General features: G+C 38.7%; 1 protein-coding gene across 5 annotated transcripts in view; it reads left to right on the forward strand.

The window, feature by feature from the left end:
- ZNF148 (zinc finger protein 148) overlaps window positions 1-16,117 on the forward strand; it is a 127,094-nt gene that overhangs the window by 8,079 nt on the left and 102,898 nt on the right. Inside the window, exon 1 of one of the 5 annotated variants that reach the window (XM_047874260.1) lies at window positions 6,110-6,255. The exons of 3 other annotated variants lie outside the window; for them this stretch is intronic. The gene's annotated coding sequence lies outside the window, so the exon portion shown is untranslated. Of the gene's footprint in view, window positions 1-6,109; window positions 6,256-16,117 lie in introns of those variants that run through there. One more of the 5 variants, XM_047874262.1, reaches the window with a different exon arrangement.

Genomic DNA, 16,117 nt, shown 5'->3' on the forward strand with positions numbered 1-16,117 from the left:
AATTTTTGTAGGTAGACATTTCCAACATTCCAGAAGACTCCTTCATTTGTCACTCCAAGTTGATGTCTCCTTCAACCAAAAGTAACTACAGTGACCCTTGAACAACATGGGTTTGAACTGTGCAGATCCACTTATAAGTGGAATTTTTTTTGATAATTATGGTACAGTACTGTGTTTTTATGATTTTCTTAATAACCTTTTCTTTAGCTTACTTTATTATAAGAATGCAGTATATATTACATATAATCTACAAAATATGTGTTAATCTACAGTGTGCTATTAGTAAGGCTTCTGGTCAACAGTAGGCTACTGGTAGTTAAGTTTTTGGGAGTCAAAAGTTATACCCAGATTTTCGACCATGGGGTGAGAGGGAGGTTGGATTCCCCAGCCTCTGTGTTGTTCAGGGGTCAGCTGTACTATTCTGATCTTTATTGTAACAGAGTAGTTTTATGTTTTGGAATTTCTTATTAGTGGAATCATACATCCGTGTCTGGTTTCTCATGCTTAACATATGTTTGTGAGATTCATCCATGATGCGTATAGCAGTAGTTTATTCTTTTTCATTGCTCTGTGGGATTCCATTATGAACATATCACAGTGTATTTATTCATTTCATGATTGTTGGACTGTTGGCTAGTTTCTATTTTTTGGAAATCTAAGGACTTTTTTTTTTAAAGTTTATTTATATATTTTGAGAAGAGTGAGCACAAGCAGGGGAGGGGCAGAGAGAGGGAGAGAGAATTCCAATCAGGCTCCACACTGTCAGCCCAAAGTCCTACACAGGGCTTGATCCCACGACCCTGGGATCATGACCTGAGCCAAAATCAAGAGCTGGATGCCCAACTGACTGAGCCACCCAGTCACCCCTGGAAGTCTAAGGACTTTTAATTTGACTCAGTATGCAGTGGGGGAACCATTGATGATTTTTGACTGGGGAAATGAGGTGATTTAAGAATAAAAATATGGTGACCTGTTTTTGTTTTGTTTTTGCAATGAAGAGAGAACCTAGTGAATAGGAGACAAAGTCAGAAGGCTCTGACAAAAGTGTGAAGTGTTGAGAGTCTAAGTTGTGATGGTGTTAGTGGTAATCAAAGAAAAGAGACATACAGAAGAAATACTTTAAAGAAAGAATTGAAGGGTTTGACGGCAAATGGGCTTTTGGGAAACTGGAGGAAAAGAAAAAGAAAAGGGAAACTTTGGGGCTTTTCTTGGGTAACTGAGAATGGTAGTGCCATTAACAAAAATTATTGGATCAGTTAACAGAACTGTTTTGGTGGGGAAGAATAATTACTTTCATTTTAAGATACATGGCCAGTGTGTGAAGCACCAAATGGAATTATGCAAGGGGAATTATTTAGCTAGAGTTAGAAATACTGGATTCAGCTGAGGAAGGAGGTCCAATAGAGATTTGGGAATATGTACCTAGAGTTGATAATTGAAGCTGCTAATTCTGGATTTGGTAGGGTGCTAATGGCATGAAATTTTTGTACTGATAATTGAGGTGTTAATTGAAGCAGTAATTGAAGAATCTAGTTAAAAAAATCATTATATATTCTAGTTCCTAAGGAATAAATTAGATTGTAGCAGAGGGTGATGGTTTAAAGATTATTTTTGGGAGCTGGGGGAAGATATCCATATGAGGAATGAAAATGTAGAAGCAGTATTAAGGGATGAGATCCTGAAGGGAGTGGAGAGAGAATGGTAGAAAGCTCCAGGATAGAACTGGAGAAAATACCCACTATTTGGGCTGAGAAGAGGACCAGTGGTCATTGGAGATAGAAGCAGCAACTGGAGAGACCACAGTAGAATCCTGCAGTACAGTGACATAACCCAGAGGAGGTAGTTCAAGTGTCATTGCCAAAGAGAGGATAAGGACTTGGGTGGTGGGTCATATGATTTGGTACATGGAATTGTTTTTATTTTGGTCTTCAGGAGAGCAGTTCAGAGACCAGAGTGCATGAGGGTAAAGGACTGAGTAGGTTGGGAGAATATGGAAACATTGAATGTAGGAATTGTATTAAGAAGTTTATTTTAAGAAGGAGGAACAGCTCTTTTTCCAAAACTGGAGGCAAGAAGTAGCAGATGGATGAAGATACAGCATTTTAGAAGCTGTAAAGAGGATTTCATTACAGGTGGAGAAGGTGTGATTTGAGGGAATTTTATGGAAGTTATTGAGTATTTGATGGGATTATAGGCTTAAATATGAAAATGACTTGGAATTAGTCAATGACATAGAGAGTTGTATTTAGAATAAATCAGTTGTGGAAGACTTCATAGCTTTCTGGTGGTACTTAACACCCAGTGTGTGGGTGTGAAGAAAACAGATGGTGAAGATTGTCTGTCATTAGGGAGGTGCATGGTGAATATAATAGAAGGTCATGATGTTCTAGAGAGGGCAGTATTAAATGGCTGATGGACAGATTTCAGTTGTGTGGGGAGACAAGTGAAGCCAAAGGGACGTAAAGAGCAGGTGTAGAAGTATAAAATAAAGTCGTGGTTTAAAAAAAAAAAAAGGGAGGTCTCTGAAGTTACAATCCTTGTGGTACAGCACTTCCAGTTGATGACCTATTTTCATTATATATGTGTGAGTGGCTGAAGTGCAGCTGAAGGTTTTAGGAGCTGAGGAAGGTCAGGGTGTAGAAAGTACTTCAGCATCATTGTTGAAGTTACTGAGAATAATTGCTGAATGTGGGACAAAGTAGAATTGGTCTTTGGGGAAGGAAGATGGGAGTGTATTCCGGAGCTTGGTAGACGTTGCAAGTGGAATGGTTTAAGTAAGTAGCGTAAACTGCAAAGAGATATTTTAGTGATAGGAGTGGCCCTCGGGAGCAAGAAGCAGTTGGTCTTTTAGCAAGCTGAAGGAGTAGAAGAGTGGATAGTTAAATCAGGAGAGAAGCAGGTTGTTCAGAAAAAGCCAAGCTTGAGATAAGATGCAGGGGTGGTCACAACAATCCAGGCAAGAGATGATAATATCTGACTTGTGGTGTGGGGATGGAGATAAATAGATTTGTTACATTCACCAGTTCTTTAAATTTCTTTAGAAATAAATTATACTTGCAAAATCGTAGCCATTCATGTACAAGGGAAAAAAAGGTAAGGTGGAGGTATACTAATATGAAAGGCAAAAGACACAGGGTAGTTTGTTGACAGTAGAACATGGATAAACTGTTAGAAGCTAGTAAATGGGTAGAACAGAAATGAATGAGGAGATTGGGCTTGGCCTGAATCTGAATAAGATGAAAAGGAGAGTAAGTCTGTTGCAGCAGAGAAAATAGGGGGAAAACATAACGCTATCTAGGAAATAATGCCAGGAGCCTGTTCTTTCTTTGTGCATATAAGGACAGTCCTTGCCACCCATGATCTTATAAAGATAATAGTGCATATGCGTAAGTATTTTAAAAAATAGCATAATAATAGAGGTATTGAGATCTTTTGAACTCTACTTGAGTTCCTCAAAACCATATCAGTCTTGGTTTGCAGAAACTGTGTGGTGATAATTTGTATAGACAGAGAGGTTCAGGTAAAAAGTAGAAAGAATGGGTGGATATTAGGAAGGAGACATCCTAAGCCGTCTAAAATGGCCTCTGTAGTTTTGTTGTTGTTGTTGTTGTTGCTGTTGTTGTTTTGTCTATAGTGACTTTTATCTCCAAATTTCTTATTGTTCTTAGGGTGGCTGCTTTGTTTTCTATATAGATGAGAAAATATCTATATAGAGATGAGCCCCAGAAATATAGTTCTAAATACACTGTTTTGTTTGTAGTTATTTGTCATTTATTGAACATGTCTAAAGGAGCTGTATTGCCAACTCCAAAACCAAAATATAGTTTAACATTACTACTTATTTATTTATTATTTATTTTAAGATTTATTTATTTATTTTTGAGAGAGTGAGTGTGCCAACAGGTGGGGGGCATAGAGAGGGAAAGAGAGAGAGAAGCCCAAGCAGGCTTCGGGCTGTCCGAGCAGAGCCCGACACAGGGTTCAGTCCCACAAATCATGACCTGAGCTGAGAAATCAGGAGTTGGATGCTTAACTGAATGAACCACCAGGTTCCCCTTTTGATTTTTTTTTTTCTTTTTTTTTTTAATCTCAGTGCTTGAAACCTTCATCGTCTTCCATTGGTGATACTTAAGACCTAGACCAGGCCTCTAATGCTTTGGCTTTGCTCTCAAACTTTTGCTTGTCCAGTTCTGCAGTTGTATTCATTTTTGTCAGTCTTTGTTGTCTGTCAATTTTTCCTTTGTATTATCAAAGGCTTGACTCTCAGGTGCTTACCTGACTGTGGTTTTTGAGATTCTCTCTCAGTGCCGTGCTGTGGTCCCGGAAGCTGACATTTTAAACTATTACCAGTCCAGTGCTGGTATCCTTCAGACCCTTTGTATTTGCATTACATTCCTTACATGATTAATTCACATGGTCATCCTCTGAACAAAGAATACTTTCTGATCTTCCCTGTTTAGAGCAGGGTTTTTGATGTTACTCCATGTTTCAGAGAGAGCATATTTAGTGGCAGTGAGAAGAAAATGACAAGACATAAAATAGGTATTATTGGTGTTTGACCCAGGTGCAGCTTTGCTTCAGGATTACTTCCAGAATGCAGCCCCAGGTCATTCATTACGTTTCCCACCCTCCCTTCTACATTTAGTCAGTCACCAAACTTAATAATGAAGGACCTGTGGAGACCCAGAGCTTTGAAAAGGCCTAACAGGGTTCAGGGAGGTCATTTTGCACATCTCACTTTTCTGCTGTAAGCTGCCTGATTTGGTCTAGAGTTGTTTCCAGGACATACCTCAGACATAGCTAGGCCTTGGCAAGTGGGTGGTGTGGGTTAGACTGATTGATGGTGGACATCTTAAGGAAGGTGTTGGGCATTATTGTAGTGGAAACAGAGAATGTTTAATGGTAATTATATTAATTTAACAGATAAGTGACTTCACAAGATAGGGATTGGATACCTGAAAATCTTGGTTGGCTTAAGGAGTTTTCCTTGTAAATTTGAGAAAAGCCCTTTTATAATGGCTAGAATGAAATACATACTTGATGTTTTGCAGGGTCCCATATATGTGTTTGTCAACATGTACACATTTAATGACACATACTGTGTTAATTTGAATAGGCTCTATAATTAGAGTCTTTAGGGAAATGGGCATGGTAGTCTTGAGTTATGAGTGATTCCAGTGAATCAGTAGAGAATATTTGGAAAGATCATTGTCAAATTATTGGGAGTGTGCTTGGGAAATGAATTTTTTAGTGACTGTGGTGGCCATTCTGGAATAGGTTCACAAAATTTGAGGGCAATTTGGGGCAAATTTGTGTAAGTTGGAGACTGTTAGTTTGGAGGAAATGAGGGAACACAAAATGCAGTTTTGAGAAAGTTAGGGGAGTTGATTTGGTGGGAGCTGATCAAAATTGTAAGTTAGCTGTGGAGAGGTTCTGAATAGGTAAGTGGGAGATGTAATTTATGAGGAAGCTTGATATTAGAAAAGTAAATTCAAGAGTAAAATTGGAGAGATGGTTTAGGGGAGGTGATTTTTTGAGGGTAATACAGCTCTTAGGTTAAAAACAGGAAGGCAAGGGACAACTGCATCGAGTAAAGGTGTGGAGAAACAGAGTACGTGGAGGGGTTAAGGAAGAGGTTACTGAAAGATTTCTCATCGTGAGGAGTGCTTTGTTGGATACTACTTTTGAATAGTGGTTCGGTAACGTAGGGGGCTTAAACGTCCCTCGGTCTGTAGGGGTGGGGACAGTTAGGCGGAAGAGTTACCTTTCTTGAGAAGCCGGGGCAGTCGGGAACCCGGGCCCGGATCCGACCCCCGCACTGTCGGGGTTTTGTCTGCGCTTGGCCGGGGGGCGGACGCAGCGGAGGCGAGGGGCTGCGCCGTGCTGGGCCCAAGAGCCGCCACGGCAGAGCACAGCCGGGAGGGCCACCGGCGCGGCGCTCTGCACAACCGGGCCTCTCCCAGGGCGCTTCAGTAAGTGAGCAGGCCGCGCGGGCTGTGCGGTGGGGGCCGGGAGGAGGAGCTTTCTGGAGCGCCCCCAGCGGACCTCCGCACGCGGCTCGCAAGGCTTCCTTTTGTTGTGTGTGTACGTGTGAGTGTGCGCGCGCGTGCGTGAGTGCGCCCGTGTGCAGGGAGGCGGCGGAGGAGCGCCGAGAAGCCGGGGCTTTGCCTGCCGGGGTGCCTCGGCGGGCGGCGGGGCCTCCCAGACGCCCGTCTTCCGGGTCGGGGCCCGCGGCGCAGCGAGATGGCGAACTTTGTGAGTGGCTTCTTGGCGGCCAACAAGTGTCTGCCTGTCAGCGGGGACCGCCGAATGCTAATTGACAGGCCCCCCCCCCCCTTCCCGTTTCTCTCCTGCTTTTTTCAAATTTTCTGTTGGACTGGGTTGTATTTACCGTCTTACTTTGTGCCGTAAGGTCAGATGGGTAATTTGGACTGCTAGACGAATAGTTTTTTACTCGATATCAAGAACAGAAATGTACGCCGGGATACGTATATTGGTTGCGCTAGTAAAATCTGCATGTTTAGTGGTAAGAACCGTGCTAAGGCCTCTCCGTAATGAGGCTATGGGGTAAACTTTTGCTCTCCAGACTTTGTGAAGCACTTTTTACAGTGCCAGGAAAGAACTCTGCGTACAAGACTAAAAGCTAGATAAAGTTAGGAAATGCAAAAGTTAAAGCCCTTCCCAAGAGCTTGAGTTAAAAACAGCTTTTTGTTTTGTTTTACATAATTATGATCATGTAGTTCGTAGAGTTTTGCAAAATTGGGCATGGTGTGATCTAAAAAAAGAGCATTTCTTATTTTTATAGGGGGCAATGGTAAAGGCACCACACAGTTTTGAAATTTCAACTATGTTAAATGTTGCTATAAATAAAATCCTATTCAGATTTTTAGATTTAATATATCTAAAAATACGTTTGCAGTTGTCCTTTGGGTGCAGGAGGAAGTCCTGGGTTTCACGGTGCTTGTTTCTGGGCAGATTTTCAGTATTGTCAGCATGATACAGACGTAGAACCTTAACCTGAGTGAATAATTTGCTTGAGATTACCAGTCTGTTTTGCAACTGGGAATAGACTCTGGGTCTCTTATTCCCAGTCTGGTGACCTATCCAAGAATAGACTGAGGAAACTGGGTATTTTTCTGTTTGGTGGAAAATATGGCTGAGTTGATTTTGTAGTGAGTTTTAAAGGGCCAAAAAGTGAATGGGTGAACATTTATATTTTCTGTTGTAACATTTAAACGAAGTTTCTCCACATGTCTTTGGTCTTTCTTTGAATATATAAGGAACTTTAGGATATTCTTCAGTGTTACTTTTCATGGCATTTGTAGCACACTTAACACTTGATTAAAATAGATCGATGCTTATTGTAATTAACTGTGGGTAGTTGGGTTTTTCATGCGGATATTCTCCCTGGTTAGAGAATAGCAGGTAACTTGAGAATGTTTAGCCTTCTCACAAATGCTGGGGAGAATAGGCATTATGTTAACCTCATTAATCTCTGACTTAAAAACTTGGCTCTTATTATTGAAGATACTTGAAAAGGTACAGATGGGGATACTTGTGGATTTTCTCCTCCTCAGCTTTATATACTCTTATTCTCACTACTATTATTACATTAGCTATACATAACAATATTTGGTTATTAACGTGTTTCGGTAGGCCTCACAGAAAAGAGTACCTTTTCTGTTTCTTTTCCTTTTTTTTTTTTTTTGAAAGAGTACCATTTCTTTTCATAGTATATGAGTTGCAATTGAACTTTTTTATTTTGTTCATTCCTAACCTGTCTTAGGCCTTTTTTTTTATTAAAAAAATTTTTTTTTTTTCAACGTTTATTTTTGGGACAGAGAGAGACAGAGCATGAACGGGGGAGGGGCAGAGAGGGAGACACAGAATCGGAAATAGGCTCCAGGCTCCAAGACATCAGCCCAGAGCCTGACGCCGGGCTCGAACTCCCGGACTGTGAGATCGTGACCTGGCTGAAGCCGGACGCTTAACCGACTGCGCCACCCAGGCGCCCCTGTCTTAGGCCTTTAAATCACAAAAACATTCTTTCTTCCTCCCATCTCCAAAAAACCCTGGACATTTATTAATGTAATGCAATAATTCTCCACCACAAGTGATTTTGGCAATGTCTGGAGACATTTTTGGTTGCCATGCTGGGGGATTCTGTTGGTATCTAGTGGGTAGATGCTAAACATCCTACAGTGCACATGATAGCCCTACAACAAAGAATTATCCAGTGCAAAATGTCAGTAGTGTTGATGTTGAGAACCCTTGACCTCATATATTGAAAATAACATTCTCCCAAATTAAATATTACAAAAGTTATTTATAATGTAATTAACATGTCTGTACCATATTGTTAGGAATCTTTTTCCAGAGTTGTCATTAGAATGATCATGGGTCAAAGGTTATAAAGTATACTTTAGGTCATCAATACATGTGATTTTGGAGCTGCAAAATTAACAAGTTTATTAAGGCTTTTTGTATGTAGATAATGGAGTTTCCGAGGGATTGTGACTTTCAAGTTCTCACAGAGAACAGAGTTCAGGTCTCTTCTTTGTATTATAATTTAATTTACTTAATTAAAATTAATTTTGATTATTACTGAGGGAAACAGTATTGATAATTTTTGCTTGATATACAAATACATTTAAATAATTGAATTAAATAATTGCATTGTGAGAATCTCAGTATTTAGTGAATTGTTGATAACTTTTTCAGATTCACATGTGTTTGTTGAATTCATCAGCATGGTTTGTAATGGTTGTAAACTTTTCAGCATGTGCTTTTTAAAAAAGTGTTTGAGGGGCACCTGGGTGGCGCAGTCGGTTAAGCGTCCGACTTTAGCCAGGTCACGATCTCGCGGTCCGTGAGTTCGAGCCCCGCGTCGGGCTCTGGGCTGATGGCTCAGAGCCTGGAGCCTGTTTCCGATTCTGTGTCTCCCTCTCTCTCTGCCCCTCCCCCGTTCATGCTGTGTCTCTCTCTGTCCCAAAAATAAATAAACGTTGAAAAAAAAAATTTAAAAAAGTGTTTGAAAAATTGAAAAAGACCACATATACTTTTAAAACAAAAACATATTTAAAGTTAATTATGATACTTTAGGCAACATTGCAAATGCAAACCCAATTGGAGCTGTTCAGACATCTGTGGGTGTCTTGAACTTAGACATCTGTTTTGCAGAATTGTGTGAAGATCACCATAATGGTGAATTACTGTGCTAGCTGTAAATCGATTCTAGCAAGATCCTTTTGGTTTAATTTTAGAAAAAGATATTGGAACTTTCAGGTGAACTGTAATTGGGTGAAATATAAATTGAGTATTTAGATGAAAAATTTTTTTTTTGAGAGAGGGCACAAGTGAGTGAGGGGCACAGAGGTGGGGGGCGCAGAGAGAGAGAAGTGGGGCTCACTCAATGCGGGGCACGAGCTCACCCAGGCGCCTAAGATGAAGTATTTTCAAATTAAGCAGTGTATTATTGTCGGAGGAAGAAGTATCAATGGGGTTCTTTTTATGTTTAAATTTTTTTTTCAGTAGAGGGGTGCCTGGGTGGCTCAGTCGGTTAAGTGTCTGACTGCCCTCAGGTCATGATCTCATGGTTTGTGATTTCAAGCCCTGTGTGGGGTTCTGCACTGAAAGGGGAGTCTGCCTGGGATTCACTTTCTCTCTCCCTCTCTCTCTGCCCCCTCTCCCCCCACTCTCTAAAATAAATAAATAAATAAACTTAAAAAAATTTTTTTTTGATAGTGTACTTTTTTGTAAATGAGTAAAACAAATGAAGACAAAGGATCGTATGAGCAAAGATTTCTTTAAATGGCTTAAGTAAAAAATTTATAGAAGAAGTTTACAGTGCATATTAGCAAAAAACTCAACTGGAAAAGCTGCTGTTAATATTTTGATATATGGTCTTCTTATAATTTCATTAACTTTTTATTTTGGAAAAATTTTAATGGGTAAATAATTGAATTGTACAATGAACCTCCATATACCTATGACCTAGCTTCAATAGTTAGCAATTAATGGCCATTCTTGTTTCATCTATACCTCTACCTCATTTCTCCCCTTTCATATTTTTAAAGAAACTTTATTTTGAAATAATTATAGACTCACAGGAAGTTGCAAAATTAGTACAGAGTCCTGTATATCCTTTGCGCAGCTTTTCCCAGTGGTGACAAATCGTATAAAGCTCTAGTAACATCAAAACCAGGAAATTGACATTGGTTCATTATTCTTAACTGAACTGCCAGAAATACTTACTTTGCATCATTAAAAAAAAATTTTTTTTTAATGTTTATTTTTGACAGAGAGAGCACGAGTGGGGGAGGGGCAGAGAGAGAGGGAGACATAGCATCTGAAGCAGGCTCCAGGCTCTGAGCCGTCAGCACAGAGCCCGACTCGGGGCTCGGACTCACGAACAGTGAGATCATGAGCCGAAGTTGGACGCTCAACCGACTGAGCCACTCATGCGCCCCTGCACCATTTTTTTTTAAACCTGAATTCATTTGTGTGTGTGTGTGTGTGTGTGTGTATGGTTCTTTGCAATTTTCTCCCATACATAGTAAGTTCGTATAACTACTACCACAGTGAAGATACAGAGCTGTTCCATCATCACAAAGAAAACCCCTCTTGCTAGGCCTTTGTATTTGCATTCCACCTCAAAACTCCTCCCTGTCTCTTGGCAATCTTATTTTCCATCCCTGTAGTTTTGTCATTTTAAGAATAATGTATTAATAACATACTTTTTTGAATCAAAATTCATGTGTTGAACTTTGGGTATATTCAGTATTTTGCTATTGAGAAATAAAGTGGTTATGAGGGGCGCCTGGGTGGCTCAGTTGGTTAAATGTCTGAATTCAGCTCAGGTCATGATCTCACAGTTTGTGAGTTTGAGCCCCATGTCGGGCTCCGTACTGACAGCTCAGAGCCTGGAGCCTTCTTCGGATTCTGCGTCTCCCTCTCTCTCTGCCTCTCCTCTGCTCATGTTCTGTCTCTCTCTCTGTCAAAAATAAGTAAACATTAAAAAAAATTTAAAAAAAAAGTGGTTATGAAAATTCATGTATAGCAATTTGTGTACAGTTGTCTGAGATAAATGCCCAAGAGTGAGCTTTTTAGGTTGTATGGCAAGGGCAAGTTTAGTTGTTGTTGTTGTTGTTGTTGTTTTAATGTTTACTTCTGAAAGAGAGAGAGAGAGAGAGAGACAGAGTGTGAGCAGGAGAGAGGAAGACACAGAATCCGGAGCAGGCTCTAGGCTCTGAGCTGTCAGCACAGAGCCCAACGAGGGGCTGGAACTCACGGACTGCGAGATGATGACCTGAGTCCAATTCGGATGCTTAACTGATTGAGCCACCCAGGCGCCCTGGGCAAGTTTAGTTTTATAAGAAAATTCCAAACTGTTTTTCCAGAGTGACTGTACCATTTTATGAGAGATCTACTTGTTCTAAATGCTTGGCAACATTTGTTACTATTTTTTATTTTAGCTGTTGTAATAGGTATATAGTGATATTTTATTGTAGTTTTAATTTGCATTTCCTTATTGACTAATGATATTGAACATCTTTATATGTATTGGCTGTTTATGCCTTTTGCTTATTTTCTAATCTGAATATATGTATATTTTTACTGTTAAGTTTTGAGAGTTCTTTATATAGTGCAGATAAGAATTCATCAGAAACATTGTTTGCAAACATTTTCTCACTCCACGGCTTATCTTTTCATTTTCTTCACAAGTTCTTTCACAGGGGAGATGTTTTCAGTTTTAATGAAGTCTGTTTCTTTTACGAATCATGCTTTGGTGCCAAATCCAAGAACCTTTTTCTTTAGTCCTGAAGGATGTCTCTGATAGTTCTGTAGTTTTATGTTTACGTTAAACTCATGATCCATTTAGTTTTTATATAAAGTTGTGAGGTTTAGGTCAACACTTTTTTTTTTTTTAATTTTTTTAATGTTTATTTATTTTGGGGAGACAGCACAAGCGGGGGAGGGGCAGAATGAGAGGGAGACACAGAATCTGAAGCAGGCTGCAGGCTCCGAGCTGTCAGCACAGAGCTGAATGCGGGGCTCGAACCCATGAAGCGCAGGATCATGACCTGGGCTGAAGTCGGATGCTTAACTGGCTGAGCTACCCAGGCACCCCTAGGACAAGACTTTTTTTTTTGCGGATGGATGGATGTCCAGTTGTTCCAGTACTATTTGTTGGAAAGACTATCTTTCCTCCATTGAATTGTATTATCTGTTGGGCATATTTGTGTTAGTCTAGTTAATTTTGGGTTCTTTGTTGCATTGATATAGGTGTCTATCCCTTTTGTCAGTCCACACTGTCTTGATTAATGTAACTGTATAATAGTATTAAGATCAAGTAGATGATTCCTTCCACTTTGTCAAGAGTGTTTTAGCTTTTGTAGTCTCTTTGCCTTTTCGTATATGTTTTAGAAGAATCTTGTTGATGTATACCAAAAAGTATTGCTGGGATTTTGATAGGAATTGAATAAATTTGTAATTAAATTTGGGAGAATTCCTTTATTATACAGAGATTTTCAATCCATGACTACAAATGTCTCATCATTAATTTAGATCTTCCATATTTTTTGAAGCAAATTGTAGGCATATAGTTTTCCTTAAACAGCTTTATTGAGATATAACTTTATGTACCATATAATTTATTCATTGAAAGTGTATATAATTCAGTTGTTTTTAGCGTATTCAAACAGTTGTGCAGCCATTACCATAATCAATTTTAGAACATTTCCATCGCCCTAAAAAGAAACTCTGTCCATTAACAAACAAAAAGACGACTGTTTGTTGCCCTTTGTCCTAGCCCCTGGCAACAACTAATTTATTTTCTGTCTATGGATTTATCTATTCTGAACATTTCAGATTAATGGAATCATACAATAGGTGATCTTTTATGTTTTGCTTGTTTCATGTTGCATAATGTTACACGATGTAGCATGTGTCAGGAGTTCATTCTATTTATTGCTGAATAGTATTCTGTTGTATAGATATACCACATTTTTTAAATCCATCAGTTGACTGACATTTGGGTTGCTTCTACTTTTTAGCTATTATGAATAATAGCTAATAATTGCTATGAACATTCATGTGCAAGTTTTTATGTGAATATTTGTTTTCACTTCTCTTGGCTATATACCTAGGAGTGGACTTGCTGAGTCATATTCAAGAAATCATTGCCAGGACTAGTGTTATGAACTCTTCCCCCTTGTATTTTCTTTTAGGAGTTTTATAGTTTTAGACCCCATGCTCAAGTCTTTTTTTTTTTTTTTTTTTTTTTTTTTTTTTTAAATTTTTTTTTCAACATTTATTTATTTTTGGGACAGAGAGAGACAGAGCATGAACGGCGGAGGGGCAGAGAGAGAGGGAGACACAGAATCGGAAACAGGCTCCAGGCTCTGAGCCATCAGCCCAGAGCCCGACGCGGGGCTCGAACTCACAGACTGTGAGATCGTGACCTGGCTGAAGTCGGACGCTTAACCGACTGCGCCACCCAGGCGCCCCCATGCTCAAGTCTTTAATCCATTTTGAATTGATTTTTTGTGTATAGTATAAGGGTCCAATTTCATTCCTTTTGCATGTGGATATCCAGTTTTCCCAAAACCATTTGTTGAACAGGCTATCCTTTCCCCATTGTGTATTCTTGGTACCCTTGTTGAAGATCGGTCATCTGTAAACATGTGGGTTTATTTCAGGGCTCTGTTTTCTTATGTTGGTCTGTATGTCTGTCTTTATGCTAATACTATTACTTTTTAGTTATTGTAGCTTTGTATTACGTTTTGAAATTAGGAAATGTGAGGCCTCCAGCTTTGTTCTTTAAGATGTTTTGTCTATTTGGGGTTCTTTGTATTTCCATATGAATTTTAGGATTTTTCTCCCCTACTTCTGTAAAATTGCTATTGGGATTTTGGTAGGGATTGCACTGTATCTGTAGATGTAGATCACTTTGGGTAGTATGGACATTTTAATAATCCATGGACATGGGATGTCTTTCTATTTATTTGTGTTTTAATTTTTTTCATCAGTGTTTTGTGTTTTTCAGTTTACAAGTCTTTTGCCTCCTTGGGTTAAGTTTTTCTAAGTACTTTATTCTAAGTAAAGTAAAGTAATGTTACTATTATAAGTGACATTACTTTCTTAATTTCATATTTTGTTCACTGCTAGTATACCATTGGGTTTTGTATATTCTTGTACTGTACAACCTTGCTGAACTTATTTATTCTTGTAGTTTTTTAGTGTATTCTTTATGGTTTTATGTATATTGGATGCCATCTGTAAATAGGGGTACAGTTTACTGCTTCCTTTCCAATGTGAATGCTTTTTAATTTTCTTGCCTAATTTTCCTTGTTAGAACATCTAGTACAGTGTCGAATCAAAGTAGTGAGACTAGTCCTCTTTGTCTTGTTTCCGGTCATAGGGGGAAAGCATTCAGTATTTCATCATTAAGTATAACATTAGAATTTTTGTAGATGGCCTTTATCAGGTTGAGGAGATTCTCTTCTGTGCCTAATTTCTTGAATGTTTTTGTTATTTAAGGATGTTGGATTTTGTCACATGCTTTTCTGCATCTGCTGAGATGATCTACAAAAAATAAAGGTTTTGTCCTCTATTCGGTTGGTAGGGTGTATTTACTTGATTTTCAGATCTTAAACCAATTTTGCATTTCTGAGATAAATCTACTTGGTTATTGTGCATACTCATTTTTCTGTGTTAGTGAATTCGGTCTGCTAGTATTTGTTGAGGATTTTAATGTCTATAATCAGAGATAATGGCTTGTCATTTTCTTTTTTAAAATTTAATGTTTATTTTTTGAGAGAGAGCACACATGCACAAGTTGGGGAGGGGCAGAGAGAGGGAAAAGAGAGGATCTCAAGCTGTCAGTGCAGAGCCCTACATGGGGCTCGATCCCATGAACCGTGAGATAGTGACCTGAGCCAAAATCAAAAGCTGCTCAACTGACTGAGCCACCCAGGCGCCCTGCCATTTTCTTTTCTTGTGACATCTTTATTTTGTTTTGGTATCAGTGATACTGATCTTATAAGATAAATTAAGAAATGTGCCTTCATCTATTTTTGGGAGGAATTTGTGAACAACTGGAATTTAATTCTTTATTAAATTTTTTTGGTAGAACTTCCCAGTGAAGCTGAGCTTGGAGTCTTCTTTTTGGGCGCTTTTAAATTAAGAATTCATTTTTCTTAAATGGTTATAGAACTATTTAGATTATTTCACTTTGGTTTAGTTTAGGTAGTATAATTCTGATAAATTGAGAAATTTCTTCGAAGTGATAAATTTGAGAATGTAAAGTTGTTTTGTAGTATTTTCCTTACTGTATTTTAGTTGGTGCAAGTTCTGTAGTGATATCCACTTTTGAATCATTACATTAGTGATTTGTGTCTTCTCTGTTTTTTATTTGTTAGTCCTATTAAATACTTACAAAATTTTTGCTGCACAGATTTTTTCTATTTTCCAGTTTTCAATTTCATTAATTTCTGTTCTATATTGTTTCCTTCCTACTGCTTGCTTTGGGTTTATATATATTTTGCTTTTTTTTTTTTTTTTTAAGTTTCTTGTGGTAGGCAATTAGGTTTTTGATTTGAGATCTTCATTTATTTTTATTTATTTTTACTATGTATTTATTTTTCTTTGAGAGGGAGGGACAGAGGGAGAGGGACAAAGATAACCTCAAGCAAGCTCCACAAGGGTCGTGAGATCATGACCTGAGCTGAAATCGAGTCAGACACTCAACCAACTGAGCCACCCAGGGACCCCTGAGATCTTTCTTCATTTCTATTGTAAGCATTTAGTGCTATAGATTTCCTTTTAATTACTGCTTTAGCTGCATCTCACAAATTTTGGCATGTTGTGTTTTTATTTTCATTCATTTTTATGTGTCTGTATTTTAAAGTTTTCTTTGAAATTTCCACCTTGACCCATGCACTTTTTAGAATTGTGTTGTTTTTTCCTGATGTTTCTAGGTTTTGTTTTTTCTTTTTTTTTAATTTTTTATTTTTGAGAGAGAGACTGTGTGAGTGGGGGAGGAGCAGAGAGAGAGGGAGACACAGAATCCAAAGCAGGCTGCCAGCTCTGAACTGTTGGCACAGAGCCCGACGCA

Source organism: Prionailurus viverrinus, chromosome C2, assembly GCF_022837055.1.
Source record: "Prionailurus viverrinus isolate Anna chromosome C2, UM_Priviv_1.0, whole genome shotgun sequence".
In the NCBI taxonomy this organism is placed as follows: Eukaryota; Metazoa; Chordata; class Mammalia; order Carnivora; family Felidae; genus Prionailurus; species Prionailurus viverrinus.